The sequence below is a fragment of the Schistocerca gregaria genome, chromosome 2 (assembly GCF_023897955.1).
Source record: "Schistocerca gregaria isolate iqSchGreg1 chromosome 2, iqSchGreg1.2, whole genome shotgun sequence".
In the NCBI taxonomy this organism is placed as follows: Eukaryota; Metazoa; Arthropoda; class Insecta; order Orthoptera; family Acrididae; genus Schistocerca; species Schistocerca gregaria.
This window is the reverse complement of record NC_064921.1, coordinates 764,325,684-764,351,626: the sequence shown is the minus strand read 5'-3', so window position 1 is coordinate 764,351,626 and position 25,943 is coordinate 764,325,684.

Below are 25,943 nucleotides of genomic sequence, written 5' to 3'. Positions count from 1 at the left end.
AGCCCTGAAAAAAAATAAGTATCGTAATTTTAGTTTTTATCATAAGCAAGAATAGTGTTTTGTGCATATGTCAATCAAAATGAGTGGAAAAGAAAACGGAGTAGGTCAGAGTTTTAGTGGGGACCTATCTGACATAGAGACTAGCAATTTCTCAGTAAAAAGAGAAACAGAATCTGGTGCAGAACATAGTTTCAGTGAAGACTTGTCTAGTGTGATGTATATCAGATACCAGATAAGGTAGAAACCAGTAGCTATGAGTGCTCCACATGCAGAATCTAGAGGCAGCATGCTCACTATGTCACGACAAGTGTTTAGTGAGGTTAACTCGAAAATCAGAAGCTCACAGGCTCAGCTAGGACAGCAATTAACAATACAACTAGGACAGCAGCTAACACAGCAGCTATGTCAACAGCTGAAAACGGAGCTAAATACCTTGAAAGATGAACTCGATTCTGACATGAAACAAATCGTATCCAGTCTCAAAGAAGAAATATCAGCAAATAGCTCACGACTCGAAAAATTGTGAAGTCAAGTCACAAGTCTACATTTGAATCTAGGTTAAATAAACGTGGTAATCGTGTCGAAATTGTAGACACCCTAATAGCGGAAGTCAAAACAAATGGGGAATTGCACTTTCCGAAAATGACAAGAAATTCCTAATTATGAAATCATTTGTAGTGGCAGAAAATTCCAAACTTGGAGTAGATTTTTCTAAGAGAAAAAAAGTTGAGAAACAAATTTCAAAAACTGACAGTAGTATTTGCAATATAGAAAAAGATGTACATGACAGAACATATATTTGGAAAACTGACGTACAAAATTTTATTAAAGGAATATATTTGCAAAAATATTTAATATTATTTATGTTGGTGCATTAGGTGATTTACCTATGAAAACTTTCCCTGGTGTTAGCAAATTACACCCCAAAAGATTTTGTGCAACACTTTTAGGAATATTTCACTTTTGAGACAACAGAAGCATTCGAAATTAAAAAGGTAGAAAGTTTCTGGATGGCTAAGAACTTTCGTGGGCTAACCGGAATACGACATCTGACCACACCTATGAAACTTTCAAAAGAAATTTTTTGTCGAAATTTTGATCATAAGCTGATCAAGAAACAATCAAAAATGAATTTATAAATGGTGCGAGCTATAAAGAAAGAGATGGAAATATGAAATCATTTTGTGAAAACCAGATACACAAACTAATTCATTTAGACAAACCTTTCTATGACTTGATAATTACTGTCGCTCTAAAACTTTGGTGACCAAAAAGGGTTCAATGGATTTTGGGCTGTGGGCCAGACGAGTCCATTTGACAATTTTTGAACTACGTAAATAACATACATCTTTTGAAAGGCAAGAATCCGACAAAGGAAATTTAGGTAATTCACGACCTGGGGTGGGACCCAAATTTTAATAGAGGGAATCAAGGAAGACGAAATTTCGAGAATAATTTCCATGGTTATCAGTGCAATGACAATAGGCGTAATTTCAATCGCAGTGACAGAAAGAAGGAGGCAAATAATTACTGGACTAGACCTAATAAAAAGCCAAGACCTGTGTTTAATAGACAGAATACTGACAGATCCAACTTTCAGAGGAATAAGAGCAGATCATACCAGGTAAATGAGGTTAATTTCAACAGACAGTACTGGGAGACTGTTATAAATACTGCTGAAAGTGTACAGAATAACAAAGAAGGGGGTAATATTCGAAAGCGAAACTAATTGTTTACTGTATGCATGATACTTGTCGAACATGATTAATATTTTTACAAATCTGTAAAAATGCATCGGCAACGCGAAAAAGTGCATTCTTTAAGTCAAATTCGTGTTAAAAACGTGAATGCGAATTTTAACGCACCCAATAATATTTTTATGCTTGAACATGTGTGAACTGAACAGACAGCTAAACTTCTTACGTAATACAAAAATAATAATAAACATTTTCTCCATAAATAGTTAAAAACCAATGTTTGCTTATACCATGTAAGTAACAAGTTTGTAACATGTAGTTGTCAAAGATGAATATTCCTTAAGCTAGTGTTTTTTGTCATCACCAACAGATGGAGACGTTCACAGTTCGATCTGAGTACCACGCTTTGCTGTCAGACACAACACAGCATCAAATTAAATATGTTCCACATCTGTGACGCTTGCTAAGCGTCTCACTGTTCTTTCTGAGAGAAAATATCTGTAAAAATAAGAAGTTATAAAGTTTAAGCCAACTTTCAAAAGTTTATTTTCCACATCCTTATAAACCTGCCAAATTAGTGCCTAAAACATAACTATGAACTCTAAAGTAAGAATTCCACTGCCATTTTAATCCCGAAATATTTACAAATATCATGATAAACCAGCAGCTGACGTTACAGGTTGTGTCTAAACGATCGACGTTCTAAAACTAACCTGATTAGGTTTACGATTGTATAAAATATATATTAGCTAAAATGCTATTCTAATTAAGCAAGCACACACATAAATAGGCAGTCAGATTTACTGGAAGGACATAATTAATTAGACCTACTCTTTTGGACAAAGAAAATGCCTCATGTTATACAGTAGACAAATAGATTTATTGTTACTGATCGACAGTTATTTGCTTTTATTACAAGTGACTCTGGCCAACTACAAATGATGTATACTAGCAACATTCGACAAAGTTTACAATATTTACTGATCAGAATTATGATACCAGAGCTCTGTGCATTTCCTGTAATCAGTCGTTAAACAAAAACAATATCCAATAAAACTATGCAATTTGAAAACAGACACACACACACACACGCACACGCACACACACACACACACACACACACACACACACACACACACACACACACACGCATACACATCAATACAAAACATAGCCAAAAACATTAAATTTAACTAACACTTTGCCAGGAAGGAAGAAAGTAAACAGGTGTATTGACCTTTCATTTCGTTGTAGGACTTACACTCGTAACACACGACAAGAACTCCTCTTAAGATTAGACGCATATCACAACAAAAGACAATGACAGTGTTGAAACATCTCTGAAGCAGATGATGCAACAAGTCAGAGTCAGTATCTCGAACTCCTTGACAAAATTATTTCTCATTTATTGAGTACAGAAACAAATGCACCATGAATTAGCAATGTTACTCTCTAAAACTCGTGTATAAAATTGAAAGCTGTATATTCCTACGAAATTTTGCAACTACAGTGACATATGAAATGAAATATTTCCTCCCCTAAATCGTCTGTAAAACGTATTAACATACACACATCTCGCTTATTAAGAATGTTAAATTCATCTATAGTACTACTACAGGTCTTACTTACGCCCTAGGTACTCCGATAAAATAATGATAACATCGCAAATTACAATTAACCATATATCCTGGAATGTAATTATCACAGCAGCGCTATTAGAATGACTGCCATTAATACAATACAAAATGTTGTTATCTTCCACTGTTACATAGGAATACACTGTATTACCTCTGTAATGTCAATTACAATGTTGTTTCCTCGTAAGAATTAGCATTACAGAGAGAGGGGTGGTCATGTGTCTGCGGTGGGCGTTAGCTACTGGGTGTGTCAGTTACTGGGGAGATGAGAGATACTGCGTGTGGCAGCTACTGGAAGAGATATTAGTTAGTGGAGTGTTAGCTACTTGCGTGTCAGCTACTGGTGTGTCAGCTACTAGATCTTGAAATAAAAAGGTACACTGTTACGTTGTTACAGTATTGCTGCAACATGGTTTAGTGGTCAGTGATGCTGATCAGTGATCAATGATTGCCAGTGATCAATGATTATCACTGGATTGCTCAATCATGATCAGAGGACAGCGATGATGATCATTGATGTAATTATCACCACCAAATTTCACTTCAATTAAATTTCTTGACTGAAGTGAGCAATCACAATACCCATTGGTTATAGAAAGTCTTTGTTGATAATATTTTGTGGAAAATACTGTGTATAATCTTTGATCACATAGTTTTTCTTTATTTAACGAACTATTTCGATTCGTTAGATCAGGGGTGGATGGTTGTTTTATATTGGGAGACGTTTTATGGAAGTTGAAGTTAGTGGAGGTCTTGAATGATTACATTCGTTAGCTAAGTTCGCATTTCACGATAGGCATAAATTGTACCATAAAGACAACAATACACATAAAGTGGTCTTAGTATCACTCAGTTTATTTAATTTATTAATTTCATATCATCTACGTCTGCAAGTGCATTTAATTTTAGAAGCAGTTTACCTAGTCAAATGTATTCTATAAAAAATTTTTACAGTTTTTGTTACAATAGGAGTGAGACTGGTTGTTGGTATTCTCATCACAGTGTGCAAACTGATGTCTGTCAAAGAGCATCGATATTTACTTCTCGCAGTTGTATATAGGCCCAAATATTGAGAAAAGTTTGGAAAAAAAATGCTGAGATATCTCCTTCGTGTACTGAAATAAGAGGATTTCCTTCCGCAATTTCCAGACTCTTTTCCATACACTGACGGGACTCAACCACCTCACACTGTTGTGTTAAATTACGTATTCATATTCTTGCCCTCACATCGTGAAGAAGAAATTAGAACTGTCGATGGTGGAGTGACCTTGGTGTAGTTGTGCCCACAACTCCAACAACAAGATGTTCGACATGTACAACTTTACAAAGGCTCTTCCAATTCCAAATGCAAAGAAAATATGAGATAAATTTGTTTTGTGCTTGTAACTCGTTAAAACAAAAGCGCTTTACTTCGCCTACATTTTTCTCACTGAAAGCTAAGGCCCCATCTGTTGTGTAATACTTCCATTTTGCTCCAGGGCAAGTTACCTTTCTCACTTTTCTCCTCATCATTCATAGCACAGACAATCCTGACCAGCAGTTCTATCTGTGATTGGTTCTACGCCAAGTGATCCCTCTGTGAAGACGAAGTTTTTATTAATTCCGTGGATAAGGATGCGTTGTTGTGCAGTGTCTTGGTTATCTGTGTTCTCGTCCATTGCCAAGGAAAACCAAACAAAATCGTTGCTCTCATTCCTCAGCTATTCTGTGAGTTCAACAGTAATTAAGTCAATGCACTGCATTATAGACCTTCTTGACAATGAAATGCTTTCAAATCTGCCTCTACCATCAGGACACAATATGCCTTCACACTCTACCATACACTCCTTAATAAACTCTCCATCCGAAAACGGTCTGTTGCGTTTAATAAGGTTATAGGCTACTCTGAAACTGCTCCTGTAGCGCTCTTTGAAAGTGATTGCTTTTAAGTAGTGTTTCTTCAGCCTTTTCATACACTCCGCATCGTTTATTTTGTGTTCTTCCTTGGAAAGTTTGCAGCCAATTTGCTATGTTTTGCTTCATAACTTCGTATCAAATTCAACTCCTTAAATAAGGCTATCGTTTCACGACACAATAAAGATACTGCTTTATTCCCTGTATCCAGACAGAAATATGTTTTCTCCATTCTTCATTAAACACACAATAATCATCACTGATTTGTGGATTTTTCGGAGGGTTCATGGTTCCATTAAATCTGGAAAGTTATATATTTTTACTGTTGCACATACAAAATGTAAATAGACCAAATCAACCGCAAAAAGAACTGTGTGAGTAATATTTACGCTGGGCATTCGTACTGACGTTGCCTTCATAGTGGAAATCTTCGTTCACCACGGGAAGGAAATCTCGTTTCAAAGCAGATTTTTCTGAATGTGTTGGCAGGTCGCAGAGCAATCATTAGCGGGCTACTGTTTGGCCAGCCCTGTGTTAGATCACCATCAGATACGTCTGGGCCTTTAAACTACTATACAAACAATTAAAACTGTTGTAAGGACGCAGACAAAACGCTGATGATCTAAATGATCACAACAGAACAAATTAAGAAAAACGGCATGTTGAAAGACTATTTTGGATTCCATGAAGTCTATGTCGCTGTACTCTTCAATGTGATCACGTCACGCTTCACCTGGCTACTACACTATTGCGCAAAACTCACTGGACACTCATTAGTGGGCATTAATATGGGGTGTGTCTCTTCTTCTCTTTTAAGACGGCTTTACCTCTGCTGGAGACATTTTCAATGAAGTTTCTAAATGGCTTTGGAGGAATGGCAGCCCATTCATCCTCAAGAGAAAAAATCAGTGAAGGCAGCGATGTTAAGAGCTGGGGTCTGGAGCGAAGTCGACATTTTAACTCATCGATCTGGTTTTCGTCTGGGTTCACGTCGGGTCCCTGTGCAGGCCAGTCAACTTCAACAATGCTACTGTTCACAAACCTTTGCGCCGCAGATACTGTTTTGTGACACGGTGCACTACTATGCTGACACAATCATGCCTCTGAACTATTCCTCTACTGAACTCAGTACACAATATACATTTGGTCATATCTTTCCGCATTTGGCGTTTTCTTAACTGCAGTTAGCAGGCCACACCCTAACCACGAAAAACCCTACCACACCATAACAACACCTCCTTCGTACTTCAGGGAGTTTTCCGATCTGGGAGCCATATTTTATACTCATGTCCAACAACTTTTTTTTTACAAAAAATAATTTTTTTTATGTAAATCATTCTCAACAAAAGAAAGTAGATATATGTAAATAATTTTTGGGCGGTAAATTTATGTGCTTATGCAGTACAATATGGTGGCGAAAGTACCTCTGCACGGATTGCGTAACTAAACGTTTCGCACGAGGGTGAAGTATATGTCTGAAATCAGTATTAATCATACATGCGTGGTCAGAATTAAATTCTCTATAGCATGAACCTCTAAAATAAAGTTTCTTGAAGTGTATTACAAAATGAGGACCGGATGATACCAGAGGTACTGCAAAGCGAACTATTTTGATGCCTTTAAACGTAAATAAATAACAAACACTACGAAAACTGTACGGCCAATGGCCTTATCGCATCGTAACCCCGATTCCCGTCATATCACTGAAGTTAAGCACTGTCGGGATTTTCTAGCACTTCGATGGGTCCCTGCCCGGGTCTGCCGAGTGCTGTTGATAAGCGGGATGGACTCAGACCTTGTGAGGCCAATGAAGGAGATACTTGATTGAGAAGTAGTGGCACTTACCACGAAAACCAGGACCAGGAGAGCGGGTGCTAACAATTTGGACGATTTTTACACTCGAAAACATGTGTTTTGTAGCATATGCCCAAATTAATGAGTTCATTTCTTCGTTGTTGTTCCGCTTACAGGCTCCAAAGCATCTCTCCATGTACATCTACATCTACGTGATTACTCTGCTATTCTCAATAACATGCCTGGTAGACGGTTCAATGAACAACCGTCAAGCTGTCTCTCTGCCGTTACACTCTCGAACGGCACGCGGGAAAAACGAGCACTTCAATATTTCTGTGCAAGCCCCTATTTCTCTTATTTTATCGTGTCGCTCATTTCTGCCTATGTAGGTGGGTGCCAACAAAATGTTTTTGTAATCAGAGGAGAAAACTGGTGCTTGAAATTTAATGAGAAGATTCCCTCGCAACGCCTTTGTTTTAATGATTGCCACTTCATTGCACGTATCATGTCTGTGGCACTATCTCCCATATTTCGCGATAATACAGAACGAGCTGCCCTTCTTTGAACTTTTTCGATATCATCCGTCAGTCCCACCTGATGCGGATTCCACACCCCACAGCAATACTCCAGGATAGGACGGAGAAATGTGGTATAAGCAGTCTCTTTAGTAGATTTTTTGCATCTCTCTAGCGTTCTGCCAATGAATCGCAGTGTTTGGTTTGCTCTACCCACATTATCGATGTGATCGCTCCAATGTAGGTTATTTGTAATTGTAAGAATTTAACTGAATTGGCAGATTCATATGTGACTTATCGCGTAATCGAAATTTAGTGGGTTTCTTTTCGTACTTCACACTTTTCATTATTCAGAATCAATTGCCATTTCTCGAACCATACAGATATCTTATCTAAATCGTTTTGCAATTCGTTTTGGTCATCTGATGACTTTACAAGACGCCAGATGACAACGTCATCTGCAAAAGATCTAAGAGGGCTACTCAGACTGTCTCCTATATAGATCAGGAACAATAGAGGGCCTGTAACACTTCCTTGGGGAACGCTGGATATTACTTCTGTTTTACTCGATGACTTCCCGGCTATAACTACGAACTGTGAACTTTGTGCCACTAAATCACGAATCCAGACGCGATATTCCTTAGGCAGGCAATATGGTTAGAAGACGCTTGTCAGTAGAAGTGTCGAAAGCCTTCTGAACGTCTAAAAATATGTAATCAATTTGACATCCGCTGCCCATAGCATTCATTACTTATGAGTATACAGAACGACATTTTCTGACTATGTGTCAATAAATCGTTTTCTTCGAAGTAACACATAACGTTCGAACACAGAATAGATTGCAAAACCGTACAGCTAATCGACGTTAGCGATATGGTCTGTAATTCATCTGATTACTCCTATTTACCTTTTCAGGTATTGGCGTTACTTGAGCAATTTTCCGATCTTTAAGTGCTGATCTTTCTACGAACGAACGATTGTATATAATTGCTAAGTATGGAGCTATTGTATCAGCATATTCTGAAAGGTACCTGACTGGTATACAGTGTGGACCGGAGGCCTTGCCTTTATTAAGTTAGTTAAGCTGCTTTGTTACACCGAGGACATGTACTTCTATGTATCTCATCTTGGCAGGTGTTCTTGATTGGAAATCAGGAATATTTACTTTGTCTTCTTTGGTGAAGGAGTTTCGGAAAACCGTGTTTAAGCAGGAACCACGCTGCTGCTACGGTCGCACGGTTTGAATCCTGCTTTGGGCATGGATGTGTGCGACGCCCTTAGGTTAGTTAGGTTTAAGTAGTTCTGAGTCTAGGGAACTGACGACCTCAGCTGTTAGGTCCGATAGTGTTTAATAACTCTGCTTTAGTGTCACTGTCGTCAGTGACTTCACCGTTGTGAATATGTCGGGAGTCATACGTTTGTAAACATCAGCAATAGCTTCAATAGCTTCACTCCTCGGTGGGAGGACTCCGATCAAAACTATCAAGTGTCCCGTTCATCTCAGATTTTCTTCATTTACACCAACTTTCAAAACAGAAATCATGCTGCAGATTGTCGTCCGTTGAATTCCTGTGACAAAGAGTTGCAATAACCACTTTCTACATCACATTTTCATCGAAAGCAAATACTTGAGACATCCGGTGGGTAAATACAACACCTTTTTCGGTACTTTCTTCGGCCTAGAAAGTTACGGCAGCTGTACTGAAAAACACATATGGATCAGAGTGGAAAACGACCGAAGGGCCGAGAGAGGCTAGAGTAGGTGTATGCGCACTTCCATTGAAAAGCGATTTTAAGGTATCAAGAACAATTTCCCGACAAAATCATTTTTGACCACATTTCATTAAGACTATAAGGAGTCAAAATGTGCACAAAAACCGATTTTTTTGAAACCTGCAGACAAGAAAACCCCCTTCACTTTGGGCACCACACATGATGGCAGGTAGCGTTTTCCAGACATTCGTCAAACGAAAACCATTGCATCGGGTTGCCATAGAGTATAGCGTGATTCATAGTATCACAGAACTCGTATGTAATCTTAAACTGTCCAGCGGCACCGCTCATTACAGAGGCTGAAGCGTCGCTTATAAAGGAAACTCCCCATCGCACTCCGCACAGATTTAGTGGTGAAATGGCCCAGTGGGTACCCTGTCAAAAGCACGAAAACAGGAATAAGGTATACTGAACTGCGGAAAAAGACGCAAAATAGAAACAGTGAACGGTCCAAGCTCAAGATGTGCAACGACGCCGTGACTGTGTAGTGACCGTGTTGGACTAGGAAGGGGGAGATGCGTGTACAAATCTCGCTTGTGTCCCTTTTTTTTCACAAAATTATGAACTTCCCGTTCGGTCACCGAAGCGCCTGTTCTCCTCCTCCTTCTCCAGCTGTCATACTGTACACTGTTTATTGAATCTTGAGTCATGTGGGGAGAATGTGATTCCGTTGCAAGTCAATGTGTCGAATAGTGAGACCACGCGACATGTCGCACAGACCCATCACAGAAATGAAAACAACTAATAATCGGATATGAACTACGTTGCAACAAAACTATCAAAGAGTCAAAACTTCCAAAACGAAGACCAAGAGTTATAACACGGGGCATATGTGTAGAACAACAGGAAGTACGAACGTCTGCAGGTCTCTTGCTTACACCTTGCTGTTGCAAACGGACGTTACATCACGACACAGACACAAATCTGAATACAGAGAACAGACACGTCAGTGACCGGGCGGAAAGTTCATAAGTTTATGAAAAAAATATGTATATATTGTTCTCGACGGAGATTCGAACACGGACCTTCGTCTTCCAAATGCCAACACAGTGACCACAGAACCACAACGCCGGAGTTCTTGTCATCAGCTCGATGCTGCGCATCTTGAGCTTGGACCCTTCACTGTTCCTATTTCTCTTTTATTTTCACTGTTCAGTACGCCTTCTTCCCGTTTATGTGCTTGATCTTTGTACAGTTTTTGACGGCCTATCCACTAAGCCACCTTACCACTAAATCTGGGGGGGGGGGGGGGGGGATGTGATGGGGAATTTCCCTTGTGAGCAGCGACTACAGAACTGTGTCTCACTTGACGAGCTCCTCCACCATCGCATTGCATTCATTACAACTCTCTACGTACAGTAAGTGTGTTAGCTGGACTCCTGCTACCACTTTGGAACTGATCAATTGTTCCCTCTGCTGATTCTATGTGATATTTTTACAACGATCCTCCTTCAGTCGGCACAAGAGTTCTGCCTGGTACGGATTTAGCTACGGTTATTCCTTCGCGTTTCCACTACCCAGTCACATCACCAGCAACCGACTCGGCAGTTTTATAATGGTTGATATGCTCTTGAGGCATTTGTTACTCAGGTGACATGCAATTACGAGTCTTCGATCGAAGTCACTCAGCTCCCCTGACTGACCCATTCTGCTGTTGCCGCTTCTCTGCTGACAACACAATATCCTCCACCTCCTTTTATACTGGCGGGTGTGCCTCTTGTGGCGTCTAGTGGTCCTCATTACTTAGGGGTGTCCAGATACTTCTAGCCACACAATGTATGTATTCCAACAAGCTGCTCATGTTAGCATCGTTTTCGTGAACATTGACAATTACTAAACATATTTTCTTCATTATTGGAGATGGACTGAAAAGTGGGGTACAAATTAACCTGTTTCAATAGGTACCAAGATGTTTAGCAATGAGCGAAAGCGATTATCATTAGAAAGAACTGTGACTCTAGAGTAGTGGTGCCTAACCTAGGGGTAATTATTCCCTGAGGGGTAAAGTGAAGTTTTCTGAAGGGTAAAAACAAAACAATTCGATTCTCTTCCAGTCACGAAACTAAACTATTTTCAAAAGACCAACACTATTATCAGAGTTTTGTAAGGCTCTAATTCTAATTATACAAGTTAACAATAATTGATTTTCTCAATTAGTATCATTAATGCGGTGGAGATTAAAGGTTCCTCATATACTCCACCCACCACACACAGATGTTGTCCTTTTTCCCGCAAATAGCTGACGATAATGTGAGACACATACGTAAAAAAATGCTAAATATCTCAAGAAAATATCTACTCCAAGTGGTAGATAGTACCTGCAGTTGTCCGAAATTGCTTCATTACTCGCTTCGAAACAGATAAATGAATTAATTGACAGCACGACACAGCAGTAACTACATAAGGGCTACTGTGCCGAATGTAGTATTATTATTCCTACTTCTTTCTTCTTTCTTCGTTTGGGTCATCTAAAGATCACGAACCAATTTCAATGCTTCCTTCTTTGTTGTTCTTTCTTTTTCCACCTTATTCTTTTATCCTTTCACTATGTATCCTTTTTCTCTCCTCGGACCGTTTTGGCCCTGTCTTCTCCCTCTTGCCTTTCCAAATCTTTCCTAACTTCTTGTATCCAGGCTATTGTTGACTTCTTGTCACAAAGATTTTTAAAAATCTGATGGTTAACCTGTTGCTGTTCATTCTGTATAAGTGTCCAAAAAATAGCAGTCGCCTCTTTTGTAGTGTTTCGTTTATGTTTTCTATGTTGCGATAAACTTCTTCATTGCTTCTTAATTTCCATACCTCTGTATTTTTTGGTGGTCCAAGTATTTTTCGAATGATTTTTCTTTCGAGAACTGGCAGAAATTGGAAGACTTCGGGCTGTTATTGCTTTGTGGGTGACAACAGTCGCTAATAGTAATAGTAATTATTATTACTATTGCTATTACTGTTAGCGGATGTGGTCACCCACAAAGCATTAACAGCCCGAAGTCTTCCAATTTCTGCCAGTTCACAAGTAAGGAGTGCAGTAATCAAATGACTTACGAACGGTGAGTATAGAGTACACATCTTAAACGGGATAGCAGCGTGCAGGTCTAGGAAGCGCCGTAATGGAGGGGAGTAATGCAGGAGAAGTACGTTTTGTAACAAGTGTCTACCCACAATATGGATAGTGAGAAGGAGTTGTGGGTAGCACTTGTGATGCACCACGAATTCCTTCGTCTGTATCGGTATGTAATATACACTACTGGCCATTAAAGTTGCTACACCAAGATGAAATGCAGATAATAAACGGGTATTCATTGGACACATCTATTATACTAGAACTGACATGTGGTTACATTTTCACGCAATTTGGGTGCATAAATCCTGAGAAATCAGTACGCAGAACAACCACCTCTGGCCTAGGCATTGAGTCAAACAGAGCCTGGATAGCGTGTACAGGTACAGCGGACCATGCAGCTTCAACGCGATACCACAGTTCATCAAGAGTAGTGACAAGCGTTTTGTGACGAGCCAGTTGCTCGGCCACCATTGGCCAGACGTGAGTTCAATTGGTGAGAGATCTGCAGAATGTGCTGGTCAGGGCAGAAGTCGAATATTTTCTGTATCCAGAAAGGCCCGTACAGGACCTGCAACATGCGGTCGTGCATTTTCCTGCTGAAATGTAGGCTTTCGCAGGTATCGAATGAACGGTAGAGCCAGGGGCCGTAACACATCTGAAATGTAACGTCCACTGTTCAAAGTGCCGTCAACGCTAACAAGAGGTGACCAAGAAGTGTAACCAGTGACACCCCATACCATCACGCCGGGTTATACGCCAGTATGGCGATGACGAATACAAGCTTCCAATGAGCGTTCACCGTGATGTCACCAAACACGGATGCGACCACCATGATGCTGTAAACAGAACTTGGATTCATCCGAAAAAATGATATTTCGCTATTCGTGCACCCAGTTTCGTCGTTGAGTACACCATCGGAGGCGCTCCTGTCTGTGATGCAGCGTCAAGGGTAACCGCAGCCATGGTCTCCGAGCTGATCGTCCATGCTACTTGAAACGTTGTCGAACTGTTAGTGCAGATGGTTGTTGTCTTGCAACGTTCCCATCTGTTGACTCAGGGATCGAGACGTGGCTGCACGATCCGTTACAGCCATGCGGATAAGATGCCTGTCATCTCGATTGCTAGTGATACGAGGCCGTTGGGATCCAGCACGGCGTTCCGTATTACCCTCCTAAACCCACCGATTCCATATTCTGTTAACAGTCATTGGATCTCGACCAACGCAAGCTGCAATGTCGCGATACGATAAACTGCAATCGCGATAGGCTACAATACGACCTTTATAAAAACGGAAACGCTATGGTACTCATTTCTCCTCCTTACACGATGCATCACAACAACGTTTCACTAGGCAACACCGGTCAACTGCTGTTTGTGTATGAGGAATCGGCTGGAAACTTTCCTCATGTCAGCACGTTGTAGGTGTTGTCATCGGCGCCCACCTTGTGTGAATCCTCTAAAAAGCTAATCATTTGCATATTAAAGCAACTTCTTCCTGTCGGTTAAATTTCGCGTATGTAGCGCGTCATCTTCGTAGTATAGCAATTTTAATGGTCAGTAGTATATATATATATATATATATATATATATATATATATATATATATATATATATATATATATATATACCGATGCAGACAACGACAATGAAGCAGGCAATGGAAACAACCCCGCAGTTTCTGATCCTTCTACACCAGGTATGCAGAATAGAAAAAGTAGGCACTGCTATTTAGATGCCCATTCGATTAATGAATGAATAAAACGATTGATGATGCTGAACAATTTGTTGAATTTTTGATGCTGAAAAAGAGGCACAAACAAACGAAAACAGATTTTCCTAATATATATAATGAATGAATAAAACGATTGATGATACTGAACAATTTGTTGAATTTTTGATGCTGAAAAAGAGGCACAAACAGATTTTCCTAATTTATGAATTTTTGATGCTGAAAAAGAGGCACAAACAAACGAAAACAGATTTTCCTAATATATATATATATTAGGAAAATCTGTTTTCGTTTGTTTGTGCCTCTTTTTCAGCATCAAAAATTCAACAAATTGTTCAGCATCATCAATCGTTTTATTCATTCATTAATCGAATGGGCATCTAAATAGCAGTGCCTACTTTTTCTATTCAGCATACCTGGTGTAGAAGGGTCAGAAACTGCGGGGTTGTTTCCATTGCCTGCTTCATTGTCGTTGTCTGCATCGGTACGATGTTTCGAGATTTGAATTTTTTTTCCAAAATGTGTTATTCGTACACATGTCATCTCAGATTGCAGCGAATTCGTCCAGTTACACTACGGTACACTCTAATAATATGTTAACTCTAATAATACACAAACTTTCCCAATTTCTCTGTAGCTTTGGATAAAGAAATTTATGACATCTCTGTGTTAAAACAAAAACAAGAAACCATGCGTGTAAAACAATTTGTACAAAATTCGTTGATTTTTCACGCAGAATTCATGGACATTGACGCAGTCATCAGCAAATTCAAAACTGAAGTGTTTCGATGACGTTAGTCCCCAGAGACAAGCCGCTTTGATTGGTCTGATCATAATAATAATAATAATAATAACAATAACATAACGCTGCCATGTCGTAAGGCAAAAAGCAGGTGTATTCATTCTTACAAGCAGCGAAATGTTTTCACTTTGAACGATTGTTATTAGAACTCAAAAGAGCTAAAGAGTATGAAAATACATAGTTTTTTGTCCAGATAGTAGTGTTATTTAGCTTGTACGGTTTTTCGTTTAAATATATTCGTTAACCTTTTTTCATGTTATGTGCGAAACAATGAAATTTTAATATCTGCACAGTATTTGTACATCAATTCGGCTCTTATCTAATTACTGTAATTATTAATGCTCCTTTCAAACATAAGTCGAGCGCTGGCTCACTGAACAGTATGTCTTTGACGTAGAGTAATCAGAAGTAAATAAATTACACAGAGTCGTCACATTTCTGCAGGATCCTTCAAAGGAGCATAAATTGGTAAGATTTACGAAGAAAAATGAGCGAGTTATTAAAACATTAAACCATTCAAGTCCCATGGAGTTAACTTAGTATCTCCTTCGAGTGGTTATTTTATACAGAAACGATGTTATGAGACTTAAAGATTGCGTCATGATAATCTGAACAGTTCTCATTTCCTTGAACGGTTTCATCATAATCACTGGTTCCATTGTTCGCACCGTATAATCAGCAATTTCAGTTCGCGTGAATAATCAGTTTCGCTCTCTTGGCAACTGTAATTAGAGAAACAGACTTCTTCGTTATGAAAGTTTGGGAAATTAGCTAACAGCTCAATCGAATAGTCAGAAGTTTAATGAAACGAAAACTTTTTCATTTCCTGGGTTTCTATTATTCTGTAACCCTCGTTGCTGTCACTGGCTTTCACTTCAGCTGTGGCACACAGATACAGAACAAAACAGCTGTCTAGAGCCTTTGTTGCAACACATTTCCAGATCAATTTGGCTGCAGATATCCGCTACTCGTTTACATAAAACCTCAGACTATGTTCTGTAAATAGAAAAAGTACTGATCGACGACACTCAGACTAAATCACATCTTTCGGAACGTCACATTTATTAAATACTTTAAATGAGAAACAATAGGAAAGAAATAGGAAAGCAGAGGGGTTATGATAACTCTGTAAGAGATTACTTTGCATATTACTTAGCGTTTTCTTCTACAATGAACTCTTAATTGAAACATAATGGAGTAACCAATAAGAAGGTCGTTTTACTGGGGACATTATTATCTTTAGACTACATTCAAAACTGTTAACTCAAACCAAAAAACATTCAAGAAAAGCTTTGTGTGGACCACAGCTCATACAGCAGCGGAACAGGGACCAGTCGCGAAGACAGAAATGAAACGATTACAAGCCTTTTAAATATGGTAATAAAGAAGGTGGTTGAAGAGTGAATTTATCGAATAAGGAATGAATAGTCCTACAATGAGTCAAAGAGGTTAAACTCCTAATGAATAACACCACGTAAAGAAGAGATAAAATGGTTGGGCTTGTGTTTCACGAGGCATTATAGGAAGCATATAAGTCAAGTCGTCGATGGCGATAATACTGGATGCTTGATTCGTGCTTAAATTAAAAAGAATAGCACGTAAGCGACAGGAAGGAACAACGTACAGTTGATGATACGAACAACAACACGATTCCAAATCATTGTTGGTCTCACTACTAGTATTAAACTTTTAGTGGTTGAACAAAGGAGCTCACTGTCTTACGAGCATGAAGACCGTTGAAAACACAACTGAAGCTCTTATTTTTTTCAAATTAGTATCTTAGTATTAGGTAGCACTCGCTTTTTTCATCTATGGTTCACTTTTACATGGTTATTGGACTGTCACGGTATTACAGATTAACAACATACATAAAGAAAAACTTACATACTTACAGGTCTACTTTGACAGGAATAGGAGAGGTAATCGGCTATGGCTGTATAGTAAGAACCATCTTGGCATATTCCTGAAGTAATTTAGAGTAGTCCCGGAAACCTAAAACGGCATTGCCTGAAAAGAATTAGGGCCTCTATTGTCTCAAATACAAGGTCGGTTTGTTAATAATTGCACAGAATCGTTCAGTTTACGCCATGTGTACAATACTGTTTTAATACATTCGCGAAAAGACGTTATTTCAAAATGTACAAAGCCGGTACAGCAATACTCATTTGTTTCTCAAGACCAATCTGCACATATTACACACACTACTCACACACTATCAGATGACATCACGACCATGACAGTTACATTTTTGTACTTCAGCTTCTCATTTGCTTGTCCGAAAAACTGAGTCAACATCCCTTTGCAATGAGTGGTGTCGTGGAATGATAGAGCTATATTATCATTTAGGCCGAACTTGTTTCCTTCGATATTTAAGAAACCCTTCTCAGTGTAGAATTTATCGCTAAACGGATAGTTTTTAACTGTCTTTTTTTTATAAACTTCGTTTTATTATGTCTTTCCTTGTGGTAGCAATTTATTGCACAATTTTTCCTTGGTATAATTTTCTTTTTTTGTATTCTGTTAAATTGAGTCTGTATCTTGTTCCGTGGTCATGGATAAAGCTGTTTATACAGTAATTATCAAGGTTTTCATCTACAGAACTTAGTTGGAACACACTCCCTTGGTGTATTTCATACCCCCGATGTTTCGGATATATGTTTTCAATGGTTCTGATTAGTATTTTGGTAATTATTCTTATGACCCTTTCATTTAGTCTGAAGACTGTGTTCATATGTTGCGAATTTTTCCACCAAACAGAAATAAATACAACATCACTTTAGTGTGCTGAGTGTACACACAAAGACTAGTTAATTATAAGGCTGTCTGTATAGGATACGATCTGATTTTGGAGAGAGTTTTACTGCCTAATATTGTAATATCCAAAGAGTCCATAGATTCATATTGGGCTTAAACAGATAAATGTACGACCTTTTTTAAATTTTGATCCAATATTTCATACCTGCCATTAATTCTACTGTGCTGTTCCTTGTTGCGTGCGCTTATACTCGGTCTTAAACTCCTGTGCTCTGCCAGCTTCCTAAGATATAATTTTAGAAACTTCTTTACCTGGGCTTCTCTTTCCACTTCTAGAACGCTGTCTTTCTCTCTACAGCTCTGCTATACTCACTACCATTGTCGTTAACGTTTATTAATGGTAATTAAATCTGTAGTTAAGGAAACGAATCCAAAACTTCCTTTTGTAAAAAAAAAACCTTTCTCTTGTTCTTAGCTTTAATTTTGTCTTAACCAAAGAGTTATATTAGATTCTTTACGTTAACCTCCTGTCTCAGTACCTTAGAAAGATGAATTACGCTGTTCTGAAGGAAGCATCACGATATTAAAAACCGAAGATTTGCTCCCTTTTTCAATTTGATTGTGAATTAGGCTTTGTACAAATGGAGAAGATGTCTTAATTATTGACGACGCCTTTGGCACAATTGTTTTATTAATCTCCATTGCATGATGTAATTTTAGATTTTTTACTTCTGATGAAGGTATATTTATATGTACCGAAACCTTGGTCAAGAATTTTAATAAATTTTTATCCTGCAACTGTTTTTGGCTCTCATCCTGTATCGTGAAGAATTTCAACAGTTGCTGTTGCAGCCATGTTTAAAATCTTGAAACATCAGTAATAGTTATATTCCAAACAAAAAAAAATCATAACGTGACATATACAAGAAATGTCTACTTCTCACACGTTTTGAAAGTATTATCTATGAAATTTAGTCTAAAATCGTTATTGTCCTTCGCATTCTCCGTCCTCTGCAGTAGCTGTTGTTGGTCGCATCATCACCTCCTCATAAAACGGCTGTACTCATTTGGAATGTATGTATACGGCTGAAAGCAAGGGGAAACTACAGCCGTAATTTTTCCCGAGGGCATGCAGCCTTACTGTATAGTTAAATGATGACGGCGTCCTCTTAATTAAAATATTCCGCAGGTAAGATAGTCCTCCATTCGGATCTCCGGACGGGGACTACTCAGGAGGACGTCATTATAAGCTTGCACAGGATACAGTAGCACGGAGAGGTGCATCAAACCAGTCTCTGGACAGAGGACTATAACAACAACATATCTATCTTGCATATATCCTAGATCTTCTTGTCCTGTATTGGGATTTTTCCATTGTACACCATTTCTGTTGGAAAGCGGGTATTCTGGCGTTGTTCTTTTGCGGCAAGAAAGCGTTTTTCACGTCAATGAACCCAGATACGGCTAAAAACCCTTAAGTAAGAAGTATTCTAATTTCATGTACTTGGAAATCGAAAATGAGGACTTTTCCAGGAATTCTGTTGATTTTTTGTGGAACTTAGACTACCAGTTCTTGAAATACAGGGTCCTTTCAGCAGAGATTTGAGTAACATTAAGTCCTTTATTCCTTGAAGACTGAAGCAAATCAATGTATTTTTGTGGTGTTTAAATTCTGCCTAGTCGTCTGATTTTCCTTTCTGCAATCCCAAAGTTGCGATGACATGGTAGAGAGGATTGCCCTGGCAATGCGAAGTGCTAATAGATCTTCGGAAATTGCCCAGTAGCAACCAATGGAAGGAGAAAGTGCACTAAAGTGCTGTTGAGATGTTGATCACCATAGGCGTCGCTGAAAAGGTGACGTTCTTTAAGCTCAGCTACCATAGTGTTTATTTTCAACAGAAGCATGTACATACTTCATCAGGAGACTTAGGCGCATAATAGAAAACGTGATATCACTTTGAAACCGCCCAACTAACACGCTTTTAAAACATCTAGAACAGCTACAGTATCAATCAGTGTCGTTCATTTGCCTTTAATGAAGAATATCTAAACTCAGACGTCCGGCATTAAACACAAAATATTTCTCTAATGCTCTGCAAACATGAAGTTTTAAGCAACTGAACAAAGATACGACCATCAGCCTTAAGGGAGAACGGACTCGAAATTCGATTATGTTTCTTGCTTTAAACTAATGAATATTTCCATGTCCGGTTAAGCCAGAATATGAGTGTTTTTGTTCCATTTTTATTGAACACAATGTAAATCTATACACGAACATAAGTTTGGCGAAAAAAAATCGAGTTTTTGGCATTGCTTCCCTTATTCAAACTATCGATTCAATTGTGCTGTAGTATTACAGCGATGAGATTTGTTTAGATAGAAAAAAAAACTTTAGTAAGTCTTGTATGGTACCAGGTTTTCGGACACTTTTAGCAGATCTGGATGACAGTGTGATATGACTAGCTTGTAACGCTTCTAGCAATATATAAGGTGGTTGTTTGTGTTGTTACCCCCGGATGATAATTACACGAAATATTTGTCAGGATTCGTAACCAGTGGGTCCTGAGGTACAGAATACTCGAACACTGAGAAGTAAGATTAAACAGTTTACTGTCAGAAGACTGATTATAAAACACGCACGCTACGCGCATCCATCATCACAGTGTGTGACATCCTAACACCGGCTAATTACGGTCGTATCGAAAGCCTCCATGGTGAGCTAAGGACAGAGACATATTCGCGCCCCAGGCTGCGCTAGTTAATACCGCGCGCTGCGGACGGCGGCCAGTCGCTTACTTCCTGTGGCACACTGCGGCCGTACGTACCTCTACTGACCAAGCAAATTGTCAGCATTCCAAGATAGGTCGCCTAGCGAGCGCTTGTTACGTATTGTACCGCAACGTGCAAACCCGTAGACCCTTACAGATAACTGCGTAAAGGGGAACTTGTCTGTGAATATCTGTTCTGAAAATAACACTTGCTATCACTTTTATCTATTAGTGTAACCTGTTCTGATACTTAAGCACAAGTGCAGTAGTACTACGGAGTCTAGACCATCCTGTGTAGAAGTAGCGATAACTGCACCCGATTTCCTTACAGCTCGTGTGTAAATACTATTTTGTATGCCCATGTTAATATTTGAAATCTGTCTCTCGTCAGTAAATCCTAGGCCACGCAAGCTGCACAGGATGATATACACTTCTTCAGTAAAGAACACACAAAGACAATTAAGTTAGTGTGAGGAGTGACGCACTCTTTCCTCGTAAATAGTTGTGACGAAGAGACTCTTTGACAAACCGAAAATACGAATTTAAAATACGGTAGGCAGGATGGCGCTAAGGCATCACAGTGAATCTGATTGAGTTTAACATGTAAATACGAAATGTTATCCGTCTTTTTCAACTGAGATTTTATACACTCAAATGACAAAAGTCGTGGGACAGCAATACGCACATAGACAGATAGTGGTAGTATCGCGTACACATAAAAGGGCAGCTATCATTTGTACTCAGATGATTCACGTGAAAAGGTTTCCTACTTGATTAGGGCTGCACGACTGGAACTAACAGACTGTGCACGCGGAATGGTAGTTCAGGCTAGATGCGTGAGACATTCCACTTCGGAAATCGTTAGGCTGGCGGCCTTCAAGTAATGACCGACAGCAGCGGCGTTTGCATAGAGTTGTCACTGCTCACATACAAGCAATACTGAGTGAAATGAACGCCAACATCAACAAGGGACCTGCGACGAATGTATCCGTTCGGACAGCGTGGTGAAATTTGGCAACCACAGCAGACGCCCGATGCAAGTGCATTTGCTTACAGGGCGACATCGCCTGCAGCGCCTCTCCTGAGCTCGTGACCATATTGATAGGATTCTATACGACTGGATAACCGTGGCCTGGTCAATGAATCCCGGTTTCAGTTCTTCAGAGCTGATGGTAGGATTCGACTGTGGCGCAGACCGACGAAGCCATGGACCCAAGTTGTCAACAAGGCATTGTGCAAGCTGATGGTGGTTCCATAGTTGTGCGGGCTGTGTTTACATGTAATTGACTGGGTCGTCTGGTCCACTGTGAACTGATCATTGACTGTAAATGGTTATGTTCGGCTACTGGGAGACCATTTAAAGCCAGTCATGGTCTTCGTGCTTCCAAACAAAGAAGGAACGTTTATGGATAACAATGCGTCTTGTCACAGGGCGACAATTGCTCGCGTTTGGTTTGAAGAACATACTGGACAATTCGAGCGAATGATTTAGCGCGCCAGACCACCCGAAATGCATCTCATTGAAAATTTCTGGGAGATAAACGAGAGGTCAGTTCGTGCACAAAAGCCTGCACTGCCAACACTTTCGGAATTATGGAGGCCTATAGAACATGTCCACAGCTCGTGGTCTTGCACACGGGGGCCGGGTTCAGTTCCCGGCGGGGTCAGGGATTTTTCCCTGCCTCGAGATGACTAGGTGTTGGTGTATTGCCTTCATCATCATCATTCATCCACATTATGGTCGGAGGAAAGCAATGGCAAACTATCTCCGCAACGACCTTGCCTAGTCGGCGGTGCGGGTCTCCCGTATCGTTCCCTACGCTCCTCGGAGTATGGGACCTCATGATCATCATCCAACGGCAGTACGTTTTGTATTATCGCGAAATATGGGAGAGAGTGCCACATAAATGATACAGGATTTGGGATGGACATCATTAAAACAAAGGCATTTTTCGTTACCGCGGAAATTTTCTCACGAAATTCCAATCACCAACTTTCTGTTTCGAATGCGAAAATATTTTGTTGACACCACCGTACATAGAGAAAAACGATCTCCGTGATAAAATAAGGTAAATCAGAGATCGTACGGGAAGATATAGGTGTTTGTGCTTTTCGGGTGTGTTAACAGCGGTTTCATTTGGAAATTTGATTCAATTAAACAAGTAACATACAATGATACTTTTTCTTTACATAAAACAGGTATTTTCCTTAAATACATGACTGAAAACAGTGGATTTGAGATACGATTGATATTCTACGCTGTTTTAAATTGTATTCTACATTTGTTTCGCAATAGGGAAGTTCGCAATAGGAATGGTAATGTTACTCAGATAACGATATAGTTAACACAGCTTGCAACGCACGTATAATTATATTATCTAGGTATGTAATGCTGAACGTGATCGTATATTAGTTCAAGTACAGCAAGTGAAACAATTTCTCTAGAGATTTTGATAGTAAATCACAACTGAATTTGCTAGTACACTTCTGTACAAGCGTTCTACGAACAAAATTGATCATATGATTGATCTTGTAGCTAATATTGAGACTGACTTAACAAATCGAAATTAAAACACTTTCACTGTCCATCATGAACTGGAAAGAACAAGTGTTACGCTTCTTCTGAGTGCTACAATAGACTAAACAAGGACCACATAGAAATTTTATGGGAATGGTCTGCAAACCTGCACTGCTTATGATAATGACGGAAGAAATGTACGAATATTTTGTTAATAAAAGCAACAGAGTTACATCTAGAATTGACATTTGTATTTTCCCAGAACTAAATGAGTTATTGGAACCATCTGACTTAAGTTTATGTCCGCTTTATGGAAACTACAGGGTCTCTCCAATGAGCGATATCGCGGAGCTATTGATCGCCACGTCGCGCGATCTGCACGAATCGTACTTGTGTACCCAAATCCGTGATCACTCATAAATTGACATCTGCGTTCACGCACATACTCCACAAGCAACCGTACCGTGTGTGGCAGAGGCTACCTTGTACGATAGTTATTCATTCCCTTTGCTACTCCACTCGCAGACAGAGCAAGGGAAAAACGACTATCTATATGCCTCCGTATGAGCTCAGATTTCCCATATCTTATTTTCGTGGTCCTTACGCGAAAGGCATGTTGGTGGCGGCAGAACCGTTGTGCAATCAGCTTCAAATGCCGGTTTTCTAAATTTTCTCAATAGTGTTCCTCGAAAAGAACGACTCCTTCCGACCAAGGATTTCCATTTGAGTCCCCGAAGCATCTCCGTAATAGTTGCGTGTCATTCGAACTGGCCGGTAACAAATCGCACAAGCCACCTCTGAACTGCTTCTATGTCTTCCTTTTTCCGATCTGGTGCGGATTCCAAGCACTCGAGCAGTTTTCAAGCGCAGGTCGCACTACCGTCAAGTACACAGTGCTCTTTACATGTGAACCACACTTTACCAAAATTCTCCCAATAAACCGAAGCCGAACACTTTGCCTTCCCTATCACAATCCTAACATGCTCGCTGCAGTTCATGTCGCTTTGCACCGTTACGCCCAGATATTTAAACGACTTGACTGTATCAAGCAGGACACTGTTAATGGTGTATTCGAAAGCTACAAGTTTCTTTCTCCTACTCATACGCATTAACTTCAATTTTCCTACATTTATACACTCCTGGAAATGGAAAAAAGAACGCATTGACACCGGTGTGTCAGACCCACCATACTTGCTCCGGACACTGCGAGAGGGCTGTACAAGCAATGATCACACGCACGGCACAGCGGACACACCAGGAACCGCGGTGTTGGCCGTCGAATGGCGCTAGCTGCGCAGCATTTGTGCACCGCCGCCGTCAGTGTCAGCCAGTTTGCCGTGGCATACGGAGCTCCATCGCAGTCTTTAACACTGGTAGCATGTCGCGACAGCGTGGACGTGGACCGTATGTGCAGTTGACGGACTTTGAGCGAGGGCGTATAGTGGGCATGCGGGAGGCCGGGTGGACGTACCGCGGAATTGCTCAACACGTGGGGCGTGAGGTCTCCACAGTACATCGATGTTGTCGCCAGTGGTCGGCGGAAAGTGCACGTGCCCGTCGACCTGGGACCGGACCGCAGCGACGCACGGATGCACGCCAAGACCGTAGGATCCTACGCAGTGCCGTAGGGGACCGCACCGCCACTTCCCAGCAAATTAGGGACACTGTTTCACCTGGGGTATCGGCGAGGACCATTCGCAACCGTCTCCATGAAGCTGGGCTACGGTCCCGCACACCGTTAGGCCGTCTTCCGCTCACGCCCCAACATCGTGCAGCCCGCCTCCAGTGGTGTCGCGACAGGCGTGAATGGAGGGACGAATGGAGACGTGTCGTCTTCAGCGATGAGAGTCGCTTCTGCCTTGGTGCCAATGATGGTCGTATGCGTGTTTGGCGCCGTGCAGGTGAGCGCCACAATCAGGACTGCATACGACCGAAGCACACAGGGCCAACACCCGGCATCATGGTGTGGCCAGCAAGATCTCCGGATCTGTCCCCCATTGAGCATGTTTGGGACTGGATGAAGCGTCGTCTCACGCGGTCTGCACGTCCAGCACAAACGCTGGTCCAACTGAGGCGCCAGGTGGAAATGGCATGGCAAGCCGTTCCACAGGACTACATCCAGCATCTGTACGATCGTCTCCATGGGAGAATAGCAGCCTGCATTGCTGCGAAAGGTGGATATACACTGTACTAGTGCCGACATTGTGCATGCTCTGTTGCCTGTGTCTATGTGCCTGTGGTTCTGTCAGTGTGATCATGTGATGTATCTGACCCCAGGAATGTGTCAATAAAGTTTCCCTTTCCTGGGACAATGAATTCACGGTGTTCTTATTTCAATTTCCAGGAGTGTAAGTAGGTGCCATTCATCATATCAAATAGAAATTTTGTCTAAGTCCTCATGTACCATCCCACAGTCAGTCAACTTAGACACCTGCCCGTACACCACAAGCCGCAGATTGCTGCCAACGCTGTCCGCCAAACCATTTATGTATATAGAAAATAATAGCGGCTCTACAACACTTTTCTATCTCACTTCCGTGGAGTGCACCTAATGTTACCTTTACCTCTGATGAATTCCCAAGTAGTCCAATGAGTCGCCGGCGATGTACCATCTACGAGTGATGTTACGGCTGTCTGACTGTTACCCGTTTGTCAAGTTGTCAGGCGCGGTTTTATCGTTTTGTTTCGATTTTCTGTGTCGATGTGGAGTAACGATTCATGTTAGATTTTATAGCTGGTCACGGAGCACGGACTATTTTGTAAAGCGAAGTGAAAGTAGTAGTTCCTCCTTATACAGAGGACGAACACAAATATAAAAATGTTGTTACTCCCAGATTTTGCAATAATCGGTAATATTGAAGCTTGTACCGCAGTTGTCATCTGTAGTTCGAAGACTAGTTTGATGCAACTCTCCACGCTGCTCTATATTGCGCAAGCATCTTCATCTCTCGAATAGCTACTGCAACCTACACCCATTTCAACATGCCTACCATATTCATTCC